The 21,444-nt window shown below is 38.6% G+C and overlaps 2 long non-coding RNA genes across 5 annotated transcripts in view; one reads left to right on the forward strand and one right to left on the reverse strand.

The window, feature by feature from the left end:
- Positions 1-4,247, forward strand: part of LOC140631862 (uncharacterized) — a 68,171-nt gene extending 63,924 nt beyond the window's left edge. The window contains exon 9 of one of the 3 annotated variants that reach the window (XR_012029386.1): positions 3,195-4,245. This is a non-coding gene — a long non-coding RNA (uncharacterized lncRNA). Of the gene's footprint in view, positions 1-3,194 lie in introns of all 3 variants that reach the window. The other 2 variants (XR_012029385.1, XR_012029387.1) reach the window with 2 other exon arrangements.
- Positions 1-21,444, reverse strand: part of LOC140631861 (uncharacterized) — a 280,039-nt gene that overhangs the window by 140,140 nt on the left and 118,455 nt on the right. The gene's annotated exons all lie outside the window — the stretch shown is intronic.

Genomic DNA, 21,444 nt, shown 5'->3' on the forward strand with positions numbered 1-21,444 from the left:
ACATCATGATTTGATATATGTATATATTGCAAAAGGATTACCACAGTAGGGTTAATATATCTCACATATTTATAATTTTTGTGTGTGAGGGGGTGGGTGAGGACCTTTAAAATTTACTCTCTTGGGCAGCCCAGGTGGCTCAGTGGTTTAGTGCTACCTTCGGCTCAGGGCCTGATCCTGGAGATCCAGGATCGAGTCCCAGGTCGGGCTCCCTGCATGGAGCCTGTTTCTCCCTCTGCCTGTGTCTCTGCCTCTCTCTCTCTCTTTCTCTCTCTCTGTCTCTATGGATAAATAAATAAAATATTTAAAAAAATTTTAAAAATTTACTATTTTAGCAACTTTCAAATATACAATACAGTATTTATAATAGTGGTTACTATGCTAATCACATCCCCAGAACTCATATACCTTATAATCAGAAGTTTGTACCCTTTAATAAGCATGGCTTCTAGTTAGTTATTCTACCCATGTGCTGGATAAATTCACTTTATGCTCATTTTGAAGAATTACAGCACAGAAATTATTCAAGAAGTAAACCAGTAAAATATTAAAATGCGCATCTGATCATGTTATTACTGTATTATAGTGTGGTGGAAATAAAGACCACAGACATAACCTTCTAAATTAGGTCTGTGTGACCTTCAAATAGGTGGACAAAAGTGGGAGAAGCTCACCAAGAGCAGTAGACTCCATGTCCCTTTCTGCTGGATGATTTGGTGTTACAATCATACTTTTATTTGCTTCTTGTGTAAACTGGCTTAGTAGCTTAAGAACTCAGGGTTGTACTTACAACAGCTGTCATTCTTTGTTGTGAGGGGTCTCCTAAGAATGGCAATATTTTTTTCTAAGTCAAAATATTCTTTTGACATGGAACTTTTGGACTGAGAGGTATTAAGACATGCGGGCTTTAAGCAAAGCCCCTCTAACCATGAAGGCTGGGGAGCTTTGGGCATTTCTGATAGAGAAGAGTGGATGAGGACCTCATTAGTCTACCTGGGTGCCCCTGCCAAAAACCCAATTCGAAGTAGTTCAGAAAGCTAATGAAGTGGGGGGGGGGGGCGGTGAGTGGCTGAGGGTGGCAGTGACACAGAGTGTAAGAAATCAGAGTTTTAGGAAGGGAAAACCAGGGCAGTTTTGGAGACTTCCTAGTCTAGAAGGGAGGCATTAAAACCTGTCACAATTCTCTCTCAGTGACTCCTGTTGCTGCTACACTGTGTTTGCCTCGAACTGTATATTCTCTTCTAGATATCATTAATGATTTTCTCTACCAAGTAGAGGAACATCCTTGGGCAGCAACACCGTTTCATCCGGCTTTCTCTGCAAGTAAAGAACACTCCCTCTGAGTCTGTGTGTGTCACCACGCACTAAGCCCTTGGCCCATCGCTGATGCAAGATCAGCCAAGGAGGTCCTGAGCCAAGGACTGGTCCACTGCTGTCAGCCCTCCACCACCAGACCCATCACGGGGGCTGAGGAAAGGAGGTCAAGAGGTCTCATGAGAAGATGACTGCCCTCATTCCAAAGACTTCTTAAATCCATTCCCTAGAAGTAGGGTAGTGCCGAGTGGACTCCAAAAGTCCTCTACAGCATTCCTATAGAAGATCATTCAATGGCTCCTCACTCTACAGAATATTCCTCACAAGCACACTCATCCGCTGAATCTCCTTTTGTAGTTTCATGCCTTGGTCTGTGGTTCTGAACAACTTTTGATTTCTCAGTTAAGCTTTTTTGTTCCCCTCAGCATTTTGCCATCTTAGATACTTAGCAGACAACTATATAGCTTTCAAGATTCCATTCTGATGTTGTTTACTGGGAAGGAATTCCTGCATCATCATCCTTCCCAGGGCAATCTCTTCCTTCTATGGGATGTCATAACTTTTTGTTCACATTACTGTAGTTGGTACTCATAATTGTTTGCTTACATGTTTTATTCTCTGTCCTCCAGACCATTAGATACACAGGGTTCCATTCATCTTTGAAAACCCTGTAATTCTGACCAGGTTTATGAATACTGAACTTTAGAAATGAATTTACAGAGGGTTGATTCTATAATTCCAAAGACTGAATCATCACAGAATTTGTATTGGAACCATGTTTGTAAATTGGAGGGTTGTAGTAGCAGAGCAATCCCCAACATTATATTTAAATTATGCTACACCTAGCAGCTGGTATGCTGGGGGGTGGGTAGGAGTGGAGAGGGTAGGGAGTTGGAACAGCTGAGGGATATAATTGAGGATAAGAAAATGAAAGGATTTCAGACAGAGGAAAGCATATGTTTTGCATTTTCCAGGGCAGTTCTGATTTTAAATATTCTGTGCCATTGTTTCCTTAAGCATACTAGTTCCTGTTGGATGGTTGTTCTGCTATCTGGGTGGGGAAATACATTAGCAATATGTAAAATTAATCTGTCTAGTTGCTGATAGACAAGAGAGGCATGAAAGTGAAGGCACAAAGGGACGAAGGGAATGATTGGAGTTTCTCCTAATTTGAATCTTTCAGCCTTGTAGTCTGTTGATAGAAGGCAGAAAAAAGCAAATCTATGAAAGTTATTAAATTACACATCTAATGTTATCATATAAGGATAAAGCATGAAAGTATCACATTTTAATGAGGTACTTGTTATTGTAAATGAATGTATATTTTTCACAAAGAAAAGCCTATGGTTTTCCTCTCTTTCAGCCAGACTTATGGGAAGCCTGGCCCCCCCAAATCAAATAATTAATTCCCACATGTTGATAATAATTTTTAATTTTAGGGAAAATATGACTTAAAACAGTGGTGCCTAATCGTACATGATTTTTTAAACCTACAAGCATACCTTGCTTTACTGTGCTTCACTTTGTTGCATTCTACAGATACTGTGTTTCTTACAAATTGAGGGTTTGAGGCAACCTTGCCTAGCAAGTCTATTGGTGTCATTTTTTCAACATTTACTCACTTCGTGTCTCTGTGTTACATTTTGATAATTCTTGCAATATTTCAAACTTTTTCGTTATTGTTATATTTTTTATGGTGATCTGCAATCAGTGATCTTTGATGCTACTGTTGCAATTATTTTGGTGTGTACATTTTTTTTAGATGTAATGCTATTCCATGCTTCATAGACTACAGTATGGTGTAAACATAACTCTTCTATGCACTAGGAAACCACGAACTTTATGTAATTTACTTTGTTGTGATATTTGCTTTATTGCAGTAGTCTGGAATCGAATTGGCAATATCTCTGAGATGTGCCTGTGCTGCTTGTCCAGTCTTCACTGAGAGAAGAAAAGAAGAAGACCCACACATAAGAGCACTGAGAAAGAAGGGAGTCCACTGTGGCTAGATTTGAGGGGAAGAGCATAGTGAGCCCTGTGTGATGCTGAAAAGATAACATTCTTCTGAACATATGAGATACAAGTGCTGAGGACTTCCTGGAATCATTGGGGGAGTTTTTGGAGGGAGTGGTTTTCTTATAGTTGGTAAATGTGTGTGGTGGGGAAACATACCTGCTACCATTATGAAAACCGAGATTCATAATGCTTAAGGAAACAGAAATTGTATATGGTTTCCTTGTTGGAATCATTCTAAATTGCTGTGTACCTGCCATAGTAATTGGAATAGACAGGGTCAACTTGCTATGTTAAGTAAGAGCACTAGACTGGATGTCAGAAACAGCATTCCAATGCTGGGACTCATTCCCTGCTGTGTGACTTTGAGCAAGTTTTAGTTTCCTTTGTGATCTACCACCTACGGTTCAGCTATGATTAAACTAAATAATAAATGGGAAAGTGCTATCCAAATGGAAGGTGGACTGATTATAATTGAATTTGCTCTTGATTGAAGAACCTCTATGATTAGTGAATAGTTCTCTAGAGCAGTTGTTCTAGGGGTTGTACCGAAATGCCTTTGGGACTTTAAAAAATATAAAGGATGCATTGGCCCTGACCCTGGATATTCTAGTGTTGGGGAGAAAAGATATCTACATATAGGTTTAAAATTCTTAGGCAGCCTGGGTGGCTCAGCAGTTTAGTGCTGCCTTCAGCCCAGGGCCTGATCCTGGAGACCAGGATCGAGTCCCACATCAGGCTCCCTGCATGGAGCGCTTCTCCCTCTGCCTGTGTCTCTGCCTCACTCTCTCTCTGTATCTCTCATGAATAAATAAATAAACTCTTTAATAAATAAACAAAATTCTTTGGGTGAATCTTAGGGTCACCATAGGCTGAGAGCCACTGCTGGTGAAGGGACAGACTGCTGGCAACCTGAATTCTGGCTCTATCCCCAGAAACATTTCTTTGCTGTAGAAGGAAGTTTGGCAGGATCCTGAAAAGGTCACTAAACTCTCCATGCTTCATTTTCTCCATTTGTAAAGTGCAGAGCCGTACTAACCAGTAAACATCTACCTTTTTAAAGCCACAGACTGCTTTATTCAATGAGAATTTTACTTGGAAGCTTGAGCATGTAAAACAAAACAAACGAAGTGATCCTGCTTTGATTTTGCTTAGCAGCCCTTCCTTCATCGAGGATTTCAGAAACCATTGGTCTGGATGGTCTATAATGCCCCTTCTAGCACTAGAATTCTATTCAACGCACAGAAAATGTTCATAAATTTGTACTGGCTCTATTTGGGAAGCTGGACGTTTAATGATATTTATATTCTGAGGACTGTGAATTAATATAAGTGGTTAGACAGAGCTGGACATTTATCTGTTTGCTTTCTTATCTTTTTCCTGCCTTGCTCTGATTTTCATATGCAGTTGCCAACTGGCAGCCAGGTAGGTTAGCCAAAGGCTGCACTGGCAGGAGACTAGAAGACAGGAGAAAATATAAACCAGAATATTTCAACCTTTATTTCTCTGTGTTAGGTGATGTCTCTGGCAGATAGGTTCTCCTCCCTCCTTCCAGAGTCATCCTCCTGGGTCAAGAGTACCCCTGGGTCAGGTACCCCTTGACTTTAATAGTACCCCTTGACTTTAATAACACCCCTCTCCCACTCCCACTAGCCCTAGGATAGGAGGGAGCTTCTATTTATAATTGTGTGCTAATATCTATGGAGCCTCACTACCATCCCTTTTGTCCTTCAGCTCTTCCAACACCTGTGTATCAAATTTCCTGTATTAATTTTCCTCTCTTGAACTACCTGGAAAGACTGTTTTTCTGACAAGATTTGATGTTCTGACAGTGATATGTTGGGATTACATTATGAAGACCCTGAAAAGCATGCTTAAGTGTTTGCATTTCATGCCTTAATGTTTGGAACCTTGTATTTAATTAAAATTAGTGGTCCCAGTGTGGATATTGGACTAGAAAAACCAATGAGAAGATACAGGGGACAACAAATGTTACAGTGGAACTATTCAATGTTATCATAAAATGTTTTACCCATTTGTGGCTATGTTTTTCCATATGGAAATTGTTTTCTTTCTAGCACCTAGAGGAATTCTATCCTCAAATATCTCTTGATTATCTGATCTACACTCCCTTCTCACTTTGATTTTCAAAAGGAGACAGATGGCACATAGTGACCTGAGTCACCATGTTAAAGGAATTTCATGCTAATGGAGGTAAAGATAACAAGAATAATCCCACTCTTCAGTATCTACCTAAGAAAAATGAAAACCTACATCCTTACAAACACTTGCACACTAATGTTCTTAGTAACATTATTCATAATAGCTCAAACTGAAAACCGTCTACAGGTCTATCATCTGGTGACTGGATGAACAAAATGTGTATATTCATACAGTGGAGTACTATTGAGCAATAAATATAGAATGAATTACTGGTATATTATATAATATTGATAAACTTCAAAACCATTATGTGAAGCATAAGAGGGCACATATTATATGTTCCATTTTATATATGAAATATCCAGAAAAGGCAAATATCCATAGAAACAGAAAGTAGATTAGTGGTTACCTGGGCAGGATGTGGATGGGAGTGGGGATTAACCTACAAAATGGCATGAACAATCTTATTGGGGTGATGGAAATGTTCTAAAATTGATTTATGGTAATAGTTGCCCAACTTAGAAAATATACCAAGAAATACACTTGATGTGAATGAATTATATGATACGTAAAATATGTCTAATAAAATCATTTTATAAAGGAGAAAGGTAATAAGTGGCAGCACTGTTATTAATCTAGGCCTTTTTAGAAACCAATTAGTTACTATGTTACTTTCTGCTATATTGTCTACATTATCTATGTCATTTTCTTGGACTTTCATCCCAAAACAGTGTTGAGAGCTTTGATGAAGTCTAAATAGCTTACCATTAGTCTGGTGCTCCCATGCATCCATTCAGTTCCATCAAAAGAAACAAATGGTCAGATGGGTTCAGGCTCTTATAAATTCGTATTGATAAAAAAGGGGGATCATTTTCTTGGAGGTTCAGAACTTTAAACTCCCACCATCATCTAATTCCCAAATGGCCCAGAATCTGGTAGTCTAATATTAATTCCTACAGGATGTTTGGGGAGATAATAACTGGTGCCAGATGGTACGCACTAAAGGTTTGGAAGAGAATGCTTGCCTTTGTTCTCTGTACCCAATAGCTGCAAGATAGGTGATAAATAAATGCTTTTAAAAATAATTTCTGCCCAACGTGGTAATAGCTTAAATTCCCATGATCTGAAGAATAAGAAGTCCTGTTTATCTTGCTATGCTGTAGCAATAAGGTGCTTACTGTGAAAGGCTGCTGTTCATAACAAAGCTCAATGACTCACATAATAATCTATTGATTCTTCCCATACTGAGTTTGTCATTACCTTCAGATTAAAGCCCCCTCTTCTGATTCTAGTTTTCACAGATCTGCCATCACCAGCTCGGTGAGTATTACACCATGATCTTTGAAATGGCTGAGCTGGATACTTAGTTTCCTAGCTTTTCATGCCTTTTCTCTGGGAAGGAAAATAATAGGCCTTCACCTCTCCTCACCCAAACCTGTACCTCAGCCTAGGTAGAAGAGAGGAGATTTCACTCAGCCATGTCTCTGCCATCATTAACTGAGGGACCTCAGGAAAAGTACTGAACCTTAGATTCTTCATCTATAAAAGACTTCTTACAGTGCCTATCACCTTCATAGCATTATGTGGTGAGGAATGCGATAGAGGTAAACATTTTAAAAATATTTACTGAAGAGAGATTTAGATACTTTTGATTCTGGGCTGAATTCAAGCAGAATTTCAGACCTTTGAGGGGCATATTGGAGGAAAGCCAACTATAGAATTAACCTGAAATTTTTCACATGCTGCATCACTTTTAAATTCTGAGAGCTCCTTATTTGGTGTGCCTCATGCTAGGATTTTTGCAACTGATTGGAATAAAGGAGGGCAGCTGCAGGTCCTTTGATAATTGAATCCTATGAAGACTGTCAAAAGATGCCACTACATCTCCCACCAACCACACTAATCTCACTAGCAAGAGGTCCATCCTCAATCAAAATGCTGTCCCCTGCACTCTTCTCTGTTGCCTCTCCTTTGCCCTGCCACGTCTATATTCTTTTCATCTCCACTTAATAGAAGCCTAAATGCCTGACATACAACAGCAATTCCTGTTTCCATGGAGCTGCTGCTTCCAAGAAGGCTTGCCACAGACAAAAACAAGGTGGAAAATGGCCTCCTCACTGGAGATAAAAAGGAGGCTTCTCTGATGAGGAAATCTGTTTCCAACTCCTGTCGCTGAAATTCCCTTCTTCTGCCTCTGGTTTTCTTCATTGCACACCCCCAGAAGCAATTACTCCCTCATAAGCCAATACATACAGTAGAGAAAATATTGATTCTATAACCCAATTTTGGTAAGTGCTACTGAAGTGGAGAGAATGATTTACACAATGATAAAGCCTCCTGATTACTTTAAGACTAAGATTTCATTTCCTATTGTGCCTTTATATTGTTGGGAGAACTGTAAAGGTCAAATATATTTTAGAATGTTTGGAAGGAAATCACCATTACCTAGGTATCAGCTTGTGTAGGTGTGTCACACATCTGTACCCGTGTCCCTACCAGTTTATTAGAATCAAGACACTTTAAAGTACCTGACACGTGTCAGATACAATGCTGAGCTCTGAACAAACAAAGATGACAGGGCTCCCACCTTCCAGAAGCTTATACCTTAGAAAGGTAGGCATTTGAATAGCTACCTGTAGAATGTTCTGCTAAGTTGTTTCAAAATGTAATAGGAGTACAGACAAGGTAGCAAAGAATTTTGGTGATGAAGAGAGAGTTTGAGAACAGTTGTGCTGGGCTTCAAAGGATGAATTGAAATTTCTTGGTTGGACAAGGATGAAAGGGCATTTCAGCAGAGACAAACTGAATAATGACTTTGAGACATGACATATCTAAGGAACGTGTAAACTTGAAAGGTTAGAATGCTAGGTAATATTTCACCAAGTGTGGTCATCAGCATTACCATTGTTGGGGTGTTTATCTAATTCTTCAGTTTCCTGAGTCCCAGGCCAAGCCCACTGAATCAGGATTATCTGAAAATAGGGACTAGGAATCTGAATTTTAGAAGTGCATGTGATGAATAAAGGTTAAGGACCATCCGGGTTAGGCTATTCTAGGTAGGATGGGGAATACATGGAGGGACACATTAACCTATGACTCCAGGTCCTTCTGTGCTTATATACCTATCTACTATCAGAAAGACTGGTCAGTTTGGTTCCAAGTATATTCAGTCAAATACACAGATTCACCATTTGTAAATATATTATTGCAAATTGTAAAACTTTGGTAAGCAGAAGCCAACTTGTAAATTGAAAGAGTCAAAAGGCAAAGATCTTACTGACCCTGTTTAAAAATGGGAACAAAATGAGAAAATATTTTCCAGAGTGTTTTGAGCTCCAAAGAGAATCTTCTTCTCACATGACACTGGGAACTTGATTACAATCTCTCCCTGATACTCTCAAAAGAGAGCCATTGCAGAGTTGCTCACACTAGTCTCTCCATCCTTCAGTTTGGTTGTACAGGATTGGGTGACAGTAGAGCCACTGTGAGGAGTACAGGGCAGAGAACAAGCTGGGGAGTTGATGGACTCCTGGTCTGAGGCATGGAGCCTGGACTAGAAAGACTGGATGCTGCAGAGAGAGATGGACCTCTTCTCAATAGGCACATCAGCATCAGTGCAAATTGATGATTCCATACAAGGAGCAGCAACATAAATTTGGCAAAGCCAAACAATAATGCCAGAAACAGGCAAAATACTGGCAGCCACTCAGAGTCATGCACTTTTCCAACCTATCCTCAGAGCTATTTGTTGCTGATTTCAGAGCCGAATAGTAGACCTAGGTACTTATATTGCAAAAAATTGCACATACAAATACCCGCAATTAAATTACTAGCTTAAAATTGATACATAATTCAATCAGTGTTGACTCAATATTTCTCAACAAAATTTCCCTAAGATAGTATTTCTCATATTATGATCAACAGACCTCACTGGGCTTGTGAGAAAGCAGAGACTTGGTTCTACCCCCAGTCTTCAGAATCAGACTCTCTAAGGTTAGGGCCCAGCAGTCAGGGCCCAGTTATCTGCATTTTCAAATCATCACACAGATGATACTTAAGCATGTGAAAGTTGAAGAACTTCTACTCTGAAGTCCCTGATTTAAACTGCCCTTTTCAGTTACTGTTGAAATAAGATAACTGAACTGGGAGCCCTCACAGGGGCCAGTGTGAGGTAGAATTGGTATGGAAGTTGAAAGGAATTGGCCCTTAACAGGTGCAGTTCCATTCAAGCAATGAATAGAACAGGCCAGCTGTGAAAATATCTGAATATTTTGTTAATTGAATTAAAAGAATCAAGTTATTTTGATATTGTAAAAACAATAAAATTTCAGCTCTTTATACTTCCCTTGCATCATTGGAACTGGGTGTATTCAGGAGACTAATAAATCAAACATAGCTCATAAAGATTAAAAAGGAATCATAAAATAATAGAGCTGGAATAAACCTTAAAGATGGCCTGGTGTGTGTTTTATTTTATAGATGAAGAAACCAGAGCCTGGGGAGCCCAAGTGACCAAGGTCATAGAGCTCATTAGTGGCTAAGAACAAAAACATCCTAACTTCTGGCCTATGGTACCTCCCCTGAGATTAGAATAAATTGCCACTGCTAGAAAGGTAAAATAATATTTTTCCCCTTAAAAAGTAACCTCATCCTCTCATTGAGAGAAAAACGTCACTAAAATAAAAAGTATAAACAAAGATGCTGACTCATGGACCAAAAGGGAACTTCAAAGATTTGATGATCCTGGCCTGAAATAGTCATTCAATCATTTAGTCATTCATTCAATAAGTATTGTAGGATGACAGTTCTCCTCATACTTAAAGAAAGCAGGAAACGCTCTCCAGAGAAAGAGAGTGCCATTTCAGTAAGATGACACTGTGGAGAGCTTGCTGTTTGGCTGCCAAACCCTCCCTCATCTGTCTTCACCTGTCCTATCTAATTTTCTCTCTTACACTGTTGCTCAAATCGAACTGTCTACCCCAGGAGGTCTCTACACCTTTCCACCCCATTATGGTATGCTTTCCCAACCTCTTGTTGGTTCTCTGAATTCTGTAATTCAAAGATCAATCTTTAGAGTCTTTACCTCTTTTGTCAAGACTGTTCTTTCTTCTTGGATCTCAAGGACCTACTCTTCAGTGAATGCTTATTATAACTTTTACACTCCTGTTATGCCATTCTAAATAATATATTGGTATTTTTGTTTTCCATTAATTAGAATTTTGCCAGTGTGGCTTTTGTAGGCAACAGGATGTGGTTGAAAGAGCATATGGATTGTAGCCAACATTGTTACCTAACTGCCTGGGTTCCTTGTGACATGCCAGGTATCTGAGTAACATGTATCTCCACCTCAGCAACTTTTCCATTGTCAGTCCACACCCTGAAAAACTTTCCTTTGTTTTGTGTCTCACTGAATTATATGCCACATCTGGCCATAAAAAGGGGGTCATCTTTTACCATTTTCTCTCTCACACATAGTAATCATAAAGCATAATCCCTCCACCAATATCTCTAGAATCCACTCACTTCTTTTCACCATCATTCCTGTTACTATTCTTAGGGCTGCCACCCCTTCTTATCTGGGTCATCATAATAACTCCTAATTCCAATCCTGCTTTCCTCAAAGTTTGGTCTATTCTGCAGCCATGATGATTGTTCATAAATCCTCATACTGTCGCTTCTCTGATTAAAAATTTTGGCTCTAAGGATAAAGTCACAACCATTCAAAACCAAGCCTTATAGCCCCATCTCTTTTTACTTTCCCATCTTGAACTTCATCTCCAGCAAGATCAAACTGTTTGCATTAGTGCATCAGGTTTTCTTGCTGCTGGATCTTTGCACACAATGGTTCCTATGCCTGGAATGCTTTGTTGTTGTTGTTTTTTAAGATTTTATTTATTTATTCATGAGAGATATTTAGAGAGGCAGAGACATAGGAAGAGGGGGAAGCAGGTTTCCTGTGGGGCACCTGATGTGGGACTCCATCCCAGGACCTCAGGATCACAATCTGAGCCAAAGGTGGATGCTCAATCACTGAGCCACCCCTTTTCTTTCATGTTTTTGCTTGACTGTCTGTTGATGATCTTAGGGTCTTAGAAATACCTCTTTCTAAGTTAGGAAGTTCCTGTGATGCAGGTGTCACTCCTATGTATTTTCCTAACACTCTAGGCTTACCCCTTGCTTTGGTGAATTGTGTTCCTCCAAATGATATGTTGAAGCCCTAACCCAGTTACCTGTGAATATGAACTTATTTGGAAATAGGACCTTGGTGGATACAATCAAGTTAAGATGACATCATTAGGGTAGGCTTTAATCCCCCATGTTACTGGGAAAGAGCTATGTAAAAATGGAGCCACACAGGGTGAATATTATGTGATAACAGAAGCAGAGAGTGGAGTGAGTGATGCAGCTGCATTCCAAGGAAGGCCATAGGTTGATGGTCATGATTAGAAGCTAGGAGAAGGCAAGGAGGAATTCTCCCTATAGTCTCAGAGGGAGCATGGCCCTAATGACACCTAACTTTAGACTTCTAGCCTCTAGAACTGTGAGAAAATAAATTTCTGTTTTTTAAAGTTTTCCAGCTTGCGACACTTTGTGAAAACAGCCCTAGGAAACTAATATACTCCACTGGGATTCCCTACATTCTCTAGTTCCCTGCTCTTTAGGGTTAGGGCCATGTACTGGCTTCTGATCAGTGTGCTATGGATAGAAGTAGTATTAGCCAAATCCATCCTCTTAATCCTCCAGGGGACTTTCCCCCATGCAATGGCAAATTTGAGGGCCCCATGGCAAGGTAGAGGGCGCATGACTGAGTAGCTACAAGATGAAGGAGGGTGATCCAGTATGCATAGGGTTTTGTATGCATGGGAAATAAAACTTTACTGTGTGAGCCATTGAAATTTGAGGGACTATTGATGACCACGGCAGAGCCAAGCCTATTTTAACTAATATACAAAGCAATGTGGACACATGGGGAGGTGCTGAGCAGTGCCTGTTGGTTGGCTAATTAAACCATCACAACAAATAAAGATAACAGAGAATCTTACTGAATAAAGACTGAAAAATACAGGCGTCTTTATGTTTTCTCTTGGCATGCTTTGCTAGTTTAAAAAAGTGTCTGGGACTTGAATGTTTTGACTGAGAAGAAGCTGCCCAGCCAAGACAGCTGCTGTAGTGAGGCTGTCTCACCATGACACTGGACTGGTCCATGTGCCTGAGCTTTAAAAGAAATTCATTTAGTGGGACCAACTAAATTGAATGTTGCCTGCTTTACCATTTTCCTCTCTCTGCAGGTGAAAGGGATATAATATTTTTATTATCAAGCATCTTTTTATAAGAAGGTATGTTGTGCTACTGCTCTTGCCATAAAGTTAATAAGGATAGTTAATTAAGACATTAAAATATAAGCCACAGTAATTATCTGGAAGTAAAGTAAATGTCTAGTAAGCCAGAAAACAGAGCATCACCAATAAAAGACACAAATTGAGCAGATATTCTCTAGTAATACAATTAAAATTTAACAATGTAATCCAGATAGCCACTTGTTACTAAAATGTGAACTAAAGCTTTATTTGCACAGACACATAAGCCCCAGAACATTTGGGCAAAAAGACCAGTGCTTAATTGGTGAATTAGGATTCACTATATTTGACCATGCATTGAATGTTCCTGGGATGAAAAAGGGCTTTCGTTGGCCACAGTGGTTCCTTAATGCCCAAAAGGGAAGAGTCATCAGCATTCATTTATCATGATTGACTCATGAAGGACACATAGAGTATATCCTGCTGAATTCTCACTTTTAGTTAGAACAAAGTCTGTAGCGATGCTTATCAATCCAATTGGTTTTTCTTTTGTTTGTTCTCCCTCCCACACACAAATGACTATTCTGTACCTTTTCTTTTTCAATCTCTAACACTTCTTCCCCAGCTTCATTCTCAGCTAATGGCAGTGCTTCTTATTTCACTGAGGAAACAAAAGCAATGTCAAGAAAAGGTCCACTCAGTCCCATAACCACACTAATTTACCTCCCTACATCTGTCCCATGCATTCTCCTTTGTCTTCTATTGCTGTGGAGGAAAAGTCTGAGACCCTGTGCTTATGCACTATATACTAGCTCCTCTTACCTACTCAAGGCATTACTACAGAAATATTACCCTCTCTCTCTTCCAGCATGCTTTTTCTTCCCTACTGGATTGTTGTTGTCAATATGCAAGGGTCAAGAACTGCGAGGGGTCTGAAATTTTACCGTACTTGCAAACCACAAGTTAGCCTGCCACAATTTTTTGGCCGCTGGGAGAAGCTATGAGACTCCTGGGTCGGAAATAAAGGACTTCATTATTGACAGAAACAGCAGTAGTCAGAGGTTCAGCATTTTATTGTGCTGATTCCCTGAGCCCTCACACGCACGTAGTGATGCAAAAGAGCCAAGTGACACCTGCATACACAGTAAATTACATTCCCGGAGAGTAATTCTGAGCTTGAATTACGTATTATACTGGGCAGTAAATATGCCTGCCTTTTGTTCTGAAGGAAGATACTTTCTTTGTCTTCAAATGCTTGAAAATGTAATCTAGAATAGAAGCAACCATTGTCTCTGCTCACAAGACATGCATAAATGGAAGAGACACATGAAAAATTGACTTCTAACAGCAAGCATGCTTTAATGTCTCCTATCATTAATAGAAACTTTTTAAAAAAGATTTTATTTATTTATTCATGAGAGACACACACACACAGAGAGAGGCAGAGACACAGGCAGAGGGAGAAGCAGGCTACATGCAGGGAGCCTGACGTGGGACTCGATCCCAGGACTCCATCATGCCCTGGGCCGAAGGCAGGTGCTAAACTGCTGAGCTACCCAGGGATCCCAATAAAAACTTTCTTAACCCCATATCCTCTCCATTTACCACCTCATTTCTCTCCTCTTCTTTATACCTATAACCCTTGAAATATTTGTCTATGATTGCTGTCTCAAATTTATCTCCTGTTCTCTCTTGAATATACTACCATCAGGCTTTCATGCCTACCCTGCTTTATCAAGGCCACCAATGATCTTTGTGTGCTAAATCCAAAGATTAATTTTCTTTTCATATTTCTAGACCCAGCTGAAGAATTTGACACAGTTGATAGCTTCCTCTTCCTTCAAAAACCTTTTCTTATGGTATTCTTGGACAATATTACTTTCCTATTTTTGCTATCTACCTCACTTACTGTTCCTTCTAGTTTTCTTAGGTGTTTTTTTTCCCCTTCATTTTCCATTATGCTGGAGTGCTTCTAGGGTCAGAACTAGGGCACCTTTTTTTTCTATCTACCAGGATAGATACGGATATCCATATTCAGGATATACACCTAGCACTAGATATGTGAAACTGTGGGATATTCAGGATTATGGCTTTAATTGGTGACAACTCTCCAGTCTGGGCCTGTCATTTGAAATCTAGACTCATATATATATCTGCCTATTCCACATCCCCTCTTGAGTGTCTCTTTGACATTCCAAACATAATGGGTACGATACAGAACTCCTGATGACCTTGGTCTTAAATCTGTTCCTCCATAAGTGCTTGCCCATTTTATCAAATGATAATTCTATTATGTCAGTTCCTTAGGCCAAAATCCTTACATGATTCTTGCTTCTCCCCTGTTATGTACCCTATTTCATCAGCAGCAAATTCTGTTGGCTCTACATTTAAAATATATATCCAGAATCCAGTCACTCTTTAATTTCCACTGCTAACACTCTGGCCTAAGCCGCCATCATTTCTTCCCTGTATTATATAAGCCTCCTAAATGGACTAACTTCTCCCATTCTTATTCTCTTTTATGCTCAATATAAAAGATCTTGTTAAAACATAAATCAGATCAAGTCACTCTACCATTCAAAACTCTCCAGAGGCTTCCTACTACATTCAGAAAAAAAAAAAAAAAAAAAACAACAACATAGTTTTTACAGAATTTTCTGTTCCCCATTAAATCTTTGACTTCAGCTTCTACTTTCCCCTTTGCTCCACTGGCCTCCTTCCATTCCTCTTTCTAGCCTCACGTCCTTTGTGCTTACTCTTCTCTCTACTAACTATGCTCTTTCCCCCAGATATTTTCATGGTTTCTTCCCTTATCTCTTTTATATCTTCACTCAAATATCACCTAACATATCATTGTAATTTGAAAACACACTCCCACACTGAACACTTCTTATATACCTTGTTACTTTACTTTTTTATCCATGACATTTACTAAAATCTGATCTAATATGTACAGTTGATCCTCATTATTCACCATAGTTATTTCTCTGTGAATGCTGAATTAGCTAATACTGAACCATCATTCTTACTGTGAGCCTTGGCCACAATGTTTTCTTCAACCATTGATACATAACCCTATTTTATGTGTGCTTCTGTTTAAAGACACTTTACTTATTATATATTGCTGATTCATTAACATTGAACTTATGCCTGAACAAAGCTCGTCTAACACACAAATTTTCTGTGTAAAGGATATCACAGCCTTCTTGAGCTAAGAAACACTAGACAGTACTGAAGCACTATGTTTGTAGGGAGAGGGAGGTGGTGTGAATTTTAAACAGCAAAATCATTAACAACACAAAAATGAGGAACTAAATAGACCAAGAAAAGACATTTTTAATACAAGAGCAGAAATTAAGGAAAAGCATTGCCTTGGTTGACCTCACTTTGGAATGTGCCAGTTAGGTGACAAGTTTTTCACTGCTCTGGCATGTTTACAAATGACCATGAAAACACTGTGAGTATTGATTTCTGAGTTACAAATAACTTTCAGCAAGTAGGAGAATTTGCAAATATGAAATCCATGAATAATGAAAATGGAGTGTTTATTACATATATTTTTAGGTGTTTGTGATGTAACTATTATGTATATATGGTGAACTTCCTCTTACTAAGATATAAACTCCAAAGCTTAGGATTTTTGTCAGTTTATTTCACTGAGGTATTCCCAATGCCTAGAATAGTACCTAGCATACTTGATAATATTGAATGAATAAATTAAAGTGCTTTTATTCCTCGGTTGGGAACTTCTGTGCTACTAAGGATTCTAAAGGCCAGAACTGTTGATATTGGGGGCCAGAGCTCCAGGGGCACCAAAACCATGGGATTTCTTAGAGTTAAGTGTCGAGGGAAATATGTGAATTTGATATGCCAGAGAAATAAATCCAAATGGGTCATCAAACCCAAAGGGGAAGAAACAGATATGGAGAACTAGGGAATAAAGCTGGGGAGCTGAAAGCCAGTAGAAGAATGTACTGAACACTGGGCTGAAAGACAAAATAGGATAGCAATCAGGAAAATCTCCCAAACTTTAGTTAATGTCTTTGGCTGGATATTTCATGATTATGATAGTGAACATTTTGGGAGGGCCAGCTGGATGCAAAATCCAGCAATATGCAATATACCGGTAGCTGTGAGCTGCTTGAAATCAGCACATGTGTCTGATTCAATTTTGTACTTCTAGCTCCTGGCAGCACTTTAGAGTAGGTACTAAAAATATGTTTATTCCATTGAAGAAACTTCTATTATCTGTCATAGTACTCTTGTGCCAGAGAAAAGGAAGTGTTTCTGAGAACTCTTAGGTCCATGGGTCTTAAAAAGAAGGTCTCCATTCAGACTGGACTCCATGTTAAGCAAGGCTCTGAGATGGAGGAGTTTCCCCCTTCCTATTCTCAGTCCCACTATAGATTTCTGACCCAGACTTTTCTGCATTTCCTTAGCCCTGCTGTGTCCTAAAGTAGACCCACCAAGACAAAATATATACTGAATTTGATTGACTCAGTAAATTGATTACCTTTTCCAGGATAACATTTCTTAATCTGGTGTATATGAATTGGCCTCAAATCTGTGAACTTTATCAAATGTAAAATATATATATATATATATATATATATATATATATATATATATATGTCTGTGTGAAATTTTCTAGGGAGAGGATTCACAGATTTCACCAAAAGGAATTCAATAGTCAGAGAAAATTGAGAACAATTTCTTAGAATGATTCTGATGGTACCTGTAAACCAGGGATAGAATTAAATATGATCAGAAAAGAACTGAAAAGAGTATCCATCTAGGCAGTTAATTGCTCATTCATATAGAGAGAGTTTCTAAAACTTGAGCATACATGGAAATCTCTTGGGGGGATCTGGTATAAAATAGATTATTGAGTCACTGAAATTCAGATTTAGTAAATCCAGATTAAGTTTCTGGAATTGGCCTTTTAAAATAAATTTAGCAGAAGGTTCTGATGTAAATGTCCTCCAGAGCACACTTTTGACTTTCTAATATGTTTGGCCAAGTAAAGACACGGCTCTCCTCCAATTTTTGATCAGCTGGGACCATTTCATTGCTCTGGATAGTGGTTCCCAAACCTGACTGGGCACAAGAATCACTCAGTGAGGTGATGTTGGTGGTGGTGGTTTTAAAACACAGATGTTCAGTCCACACCCTCAGAGACTCTTATTCACTAGAGCTGGGGGGTTGGGTAGGGGCTGAAGATCCACTTTCAAAATTTTCCCAAAGTTATTTTGCACACAGCCATGATTAAAACCACTGAAGTAGAAGCCAGCACCAACTATTCGTGTTGAAATAGTTTCACACAGTATGGAAAGCTTTCCTTGTGGACCTGGTCCCAGAAACAAATTGAGGTTAAATATTACAAAAAAGCTTTGCTGAAAAAACATTTCTATTTTATTAACCTTTGGACTCTTCTTAAAAAGGCAAGTAAGCAAGTAATAGTTTAACAATTGTTAATGTTTTACCTTCACAGAAGCCAGTGAAGGGAAACGTAACTCATGGATTGGATTTCAAAATGGAGTATTAGCCATGTAAAAGCAAGAGTGAGATCTATACTAGGACTTCCTATGGTATTGTCACTGCTCCAAGCAACAGTTTGATTAAAATGAAAATGACTCAGTTAAGGAGTTGAGTGAAATCTCAGAAGGAATAATGGTACCAGGGACTCAAACTTTTAGAAAGAGTATGTTCTCTAAACACCAAATAAGAATGATTCAAATGTATCATTAATACTCAAAATCATCTCCAGTTACAGACAGAGAATCTTCAGTATTTTGTATCTAATACTCTCAAAACTATGAAGAGAAGCTAAACAGTTAACATGGAATAGTAAAGAAAACCCACAACCACTACATACTATTTATACAAAGGACAGGCTAAAAACAAAACTCTGAAAAAAGTTGTAATATTATTTTATAAGACATTCAGTTTAATTGAGCAGATGCTCATTCAGTGTTTTTTTTTTTTTACTGTGTTTCAAATGAGATAATGTATATAGAGCCTTAATCATAATAACCATTGTTTAATAAATGTTCAATAAGTTATAAACCCAATACCTGAGGATTCTGGAATTTTGTGGCAAGTCTAAGGTGCATGAAAGTTCCCAAGTGACTTGGGACTAGAATTTCTGACTGATGGCCAAGCTTCTAAATACCACAATTAAAATTCTCAAACCAAAGATATGAAGACTGCCATGATATTTATCTATCAAGAAGATGGTGATGTTTTCTAAAGTATGATAAAGTGAAGACACATAGTCTCCATCTTAAAACAAAACTCTAGTATTACTGAAAAAAACTCAAGGGGTTTCAGACTATTAGTTTCACGCTCCTAGGAAACCCATTATGCAGTACCTAGTGAGAGAGGAAATGTAAACTGGGCAAGCAAGTCAAATACTGGAACCCCCCTGGATTTGTCTGAAAGAATGTCACATTTGGAGGGAAAATCTCTTGGAAATCTCTCCAGGCTTCTTCATCCCTCACTCTTATTTTCCATTGGAGCCCTTCACTGGCTTTTTTTCTACCCCCTACTCCCATCCCAGGATTTAATGATTAATACTCTTGGGACGCCTGGGTGGCTCAGTGGTTGGGCGTTTGCCTTTGGCAGGGCGTGATCCCGGAGTTCCCACATCCGGCTTCCTGCATGGAGCCTGCTTCTCCCTATGTCTCTGCCTCTCTCTTTCTGTGTCTCTCATGAATAAATAGATCAAATCTTTAAAAAAATGATTAAAACTCTTTTTTGTTTCCTTGATTCTTACCACCCAAGATCTTGCCATGCTTTGCTCTAAGTAGTACTACCCTAAACCTACTAAATCAGAAACACATATTATCAACATCCCAGGACTAAGACACATAATTTAGTTCATCTTTGTTTCATGATGCCCATGGAGAGCTTTAAATTGTACATTAAGCTTGTGGTTAATGGTTAATTCAGTAAGCAACAGAGACATGGAAAAATTTTTGAATAGCAGACTAAAAAAAGCACATACTTGAAATTGGTTCATCTTGATGACCAATGATAATCTTCTTGCACTAAGGTTTCCAAATTGGTTTGTGAAAGAGTTTGAGTAGAAGCTAAAAAATATATATTAGAGAAAATATAATGCGCCATTTTAAAAAATTAATTGGCTTAGGATCTTATAATTGGGAACAAAATACAGCTACATCAAGTTATATATTCCAGTTGAGCCATTATCTACCCTCTTACCAGAGGAAGTATCCTCACAATAACATGTTAATCATTTTTAACCACAACCTGAAGAGGTCATAATGGTTATTTTTTCTGACATGCTTGTGATTTAGTCTTATGAGTCATTCTTCTTAGCAATACAGAAATTGGATCTAAAACTTGTACAGAAATAGCTTCAGCTTCTCACATCTCTCATTCTGCCTTGACTTCTCTTTGAAAAGCAAACTCTCTTAAGTTTGTGATTTTTGACCTTAGAAACTACCAAGATCCTTGGACCTTTTTTCAGTGAACCTGTCAGTTGGTTCAGCAAACAAAAGCCAAATCAACCAACAGCAGACACCGATAGATGGTAGGCAGAAATAACACCTATGAGCAATATGGAGAATAAAAAAAAACAGAAGGTGAAGATTTCAAGCACCAGAAGACAAAGTGGGTAAGGACATTCTCAACCCAGTCAAAAATTAGAACAGGAATAATGGTTAGCATTATAAGCTAAAATTCTAAGCTTCCCTAATGCAAAATTTGCAGCTATGATTTGTTGCTTCAGGACCAGATAGATACTTGATATACATTTTTCCCTAACTCCCTAGTACCTTACAAGGTGGGTATCATTATTTGCTCTTCAAAGATGAGCACACCAAGATCCAGAGTTTACCTAACTTGCCCCAAATTATACACATATCAAGGAAAGCGTTGGGATATTACCCCAGGTTTGACTGTCTCTGAAGCCCATGACCCATTCACTAAACCATGAAACCTCTTTTGAGGAAAGGATCACCTTCAATTTTTCTATCTAGTGAAAATGATCTCACTGTAAAGAGGAAGAGCTCCTCTACCTCCTAAACCACTATTTTCCAGATTGTGCTCAAAAATACATCAGACCTGAGAGATTCTCTGTGAAAAAGGGATTCTATAGACAGGTGAGTTAGGGAACAGAGAATACTTAGTAGATCCCAATGCACATTTAAGAAGACCTTGTATAAAAAAAAAAAAAAAGAAGAAGACCTTGTAAACTATTTGACCTTGAGACAGTTGTTCTACTTATATTTGATATTTTAAAGAACACTATATGAAGTGTTGCCTTAACTTCTTTGAGATATCTACGTCTAAGTGTTTATTAGCAAAATAAAACAAATAAAAAATCACAAGCATTATGGAAAAGCCATGGAGCATTAATCTTAGAGCCAGATAGAGGACTCACACATTTGTGAATGATCCTCAAGCTAATAACTGACTCCTGCATACCTTCTTTTTCTCTTTCTCCCACTTCCCGAATAAATCTGGACTGTATTCACAGGGGCATCTTTCCATGCACCTCAAATCTGACCTCTTCAACAGGGATAGAGTACCCATTGTCATTGCTTTGTTTTAGAACCTTCATTTCCATATTTCATCTTCCAGACTTCATTTTTCCAATCAACTTCATTTTCCACACTTCATCTAGAAATAT

The sequence above is a fragment of the Canis lupus genome, chromosome 4, assembly GCF_048164855.1.
Source record: "Canis lupus baileyi chromosome 4, mCanLup2.hap1, whole genome shotgun sequence".
Classification (NCBI taxonomy): Eukaryota; Metazoa; Chordata; class Mammalia; order Carnivora; family Canidae; genus Canis; species Canis lupus.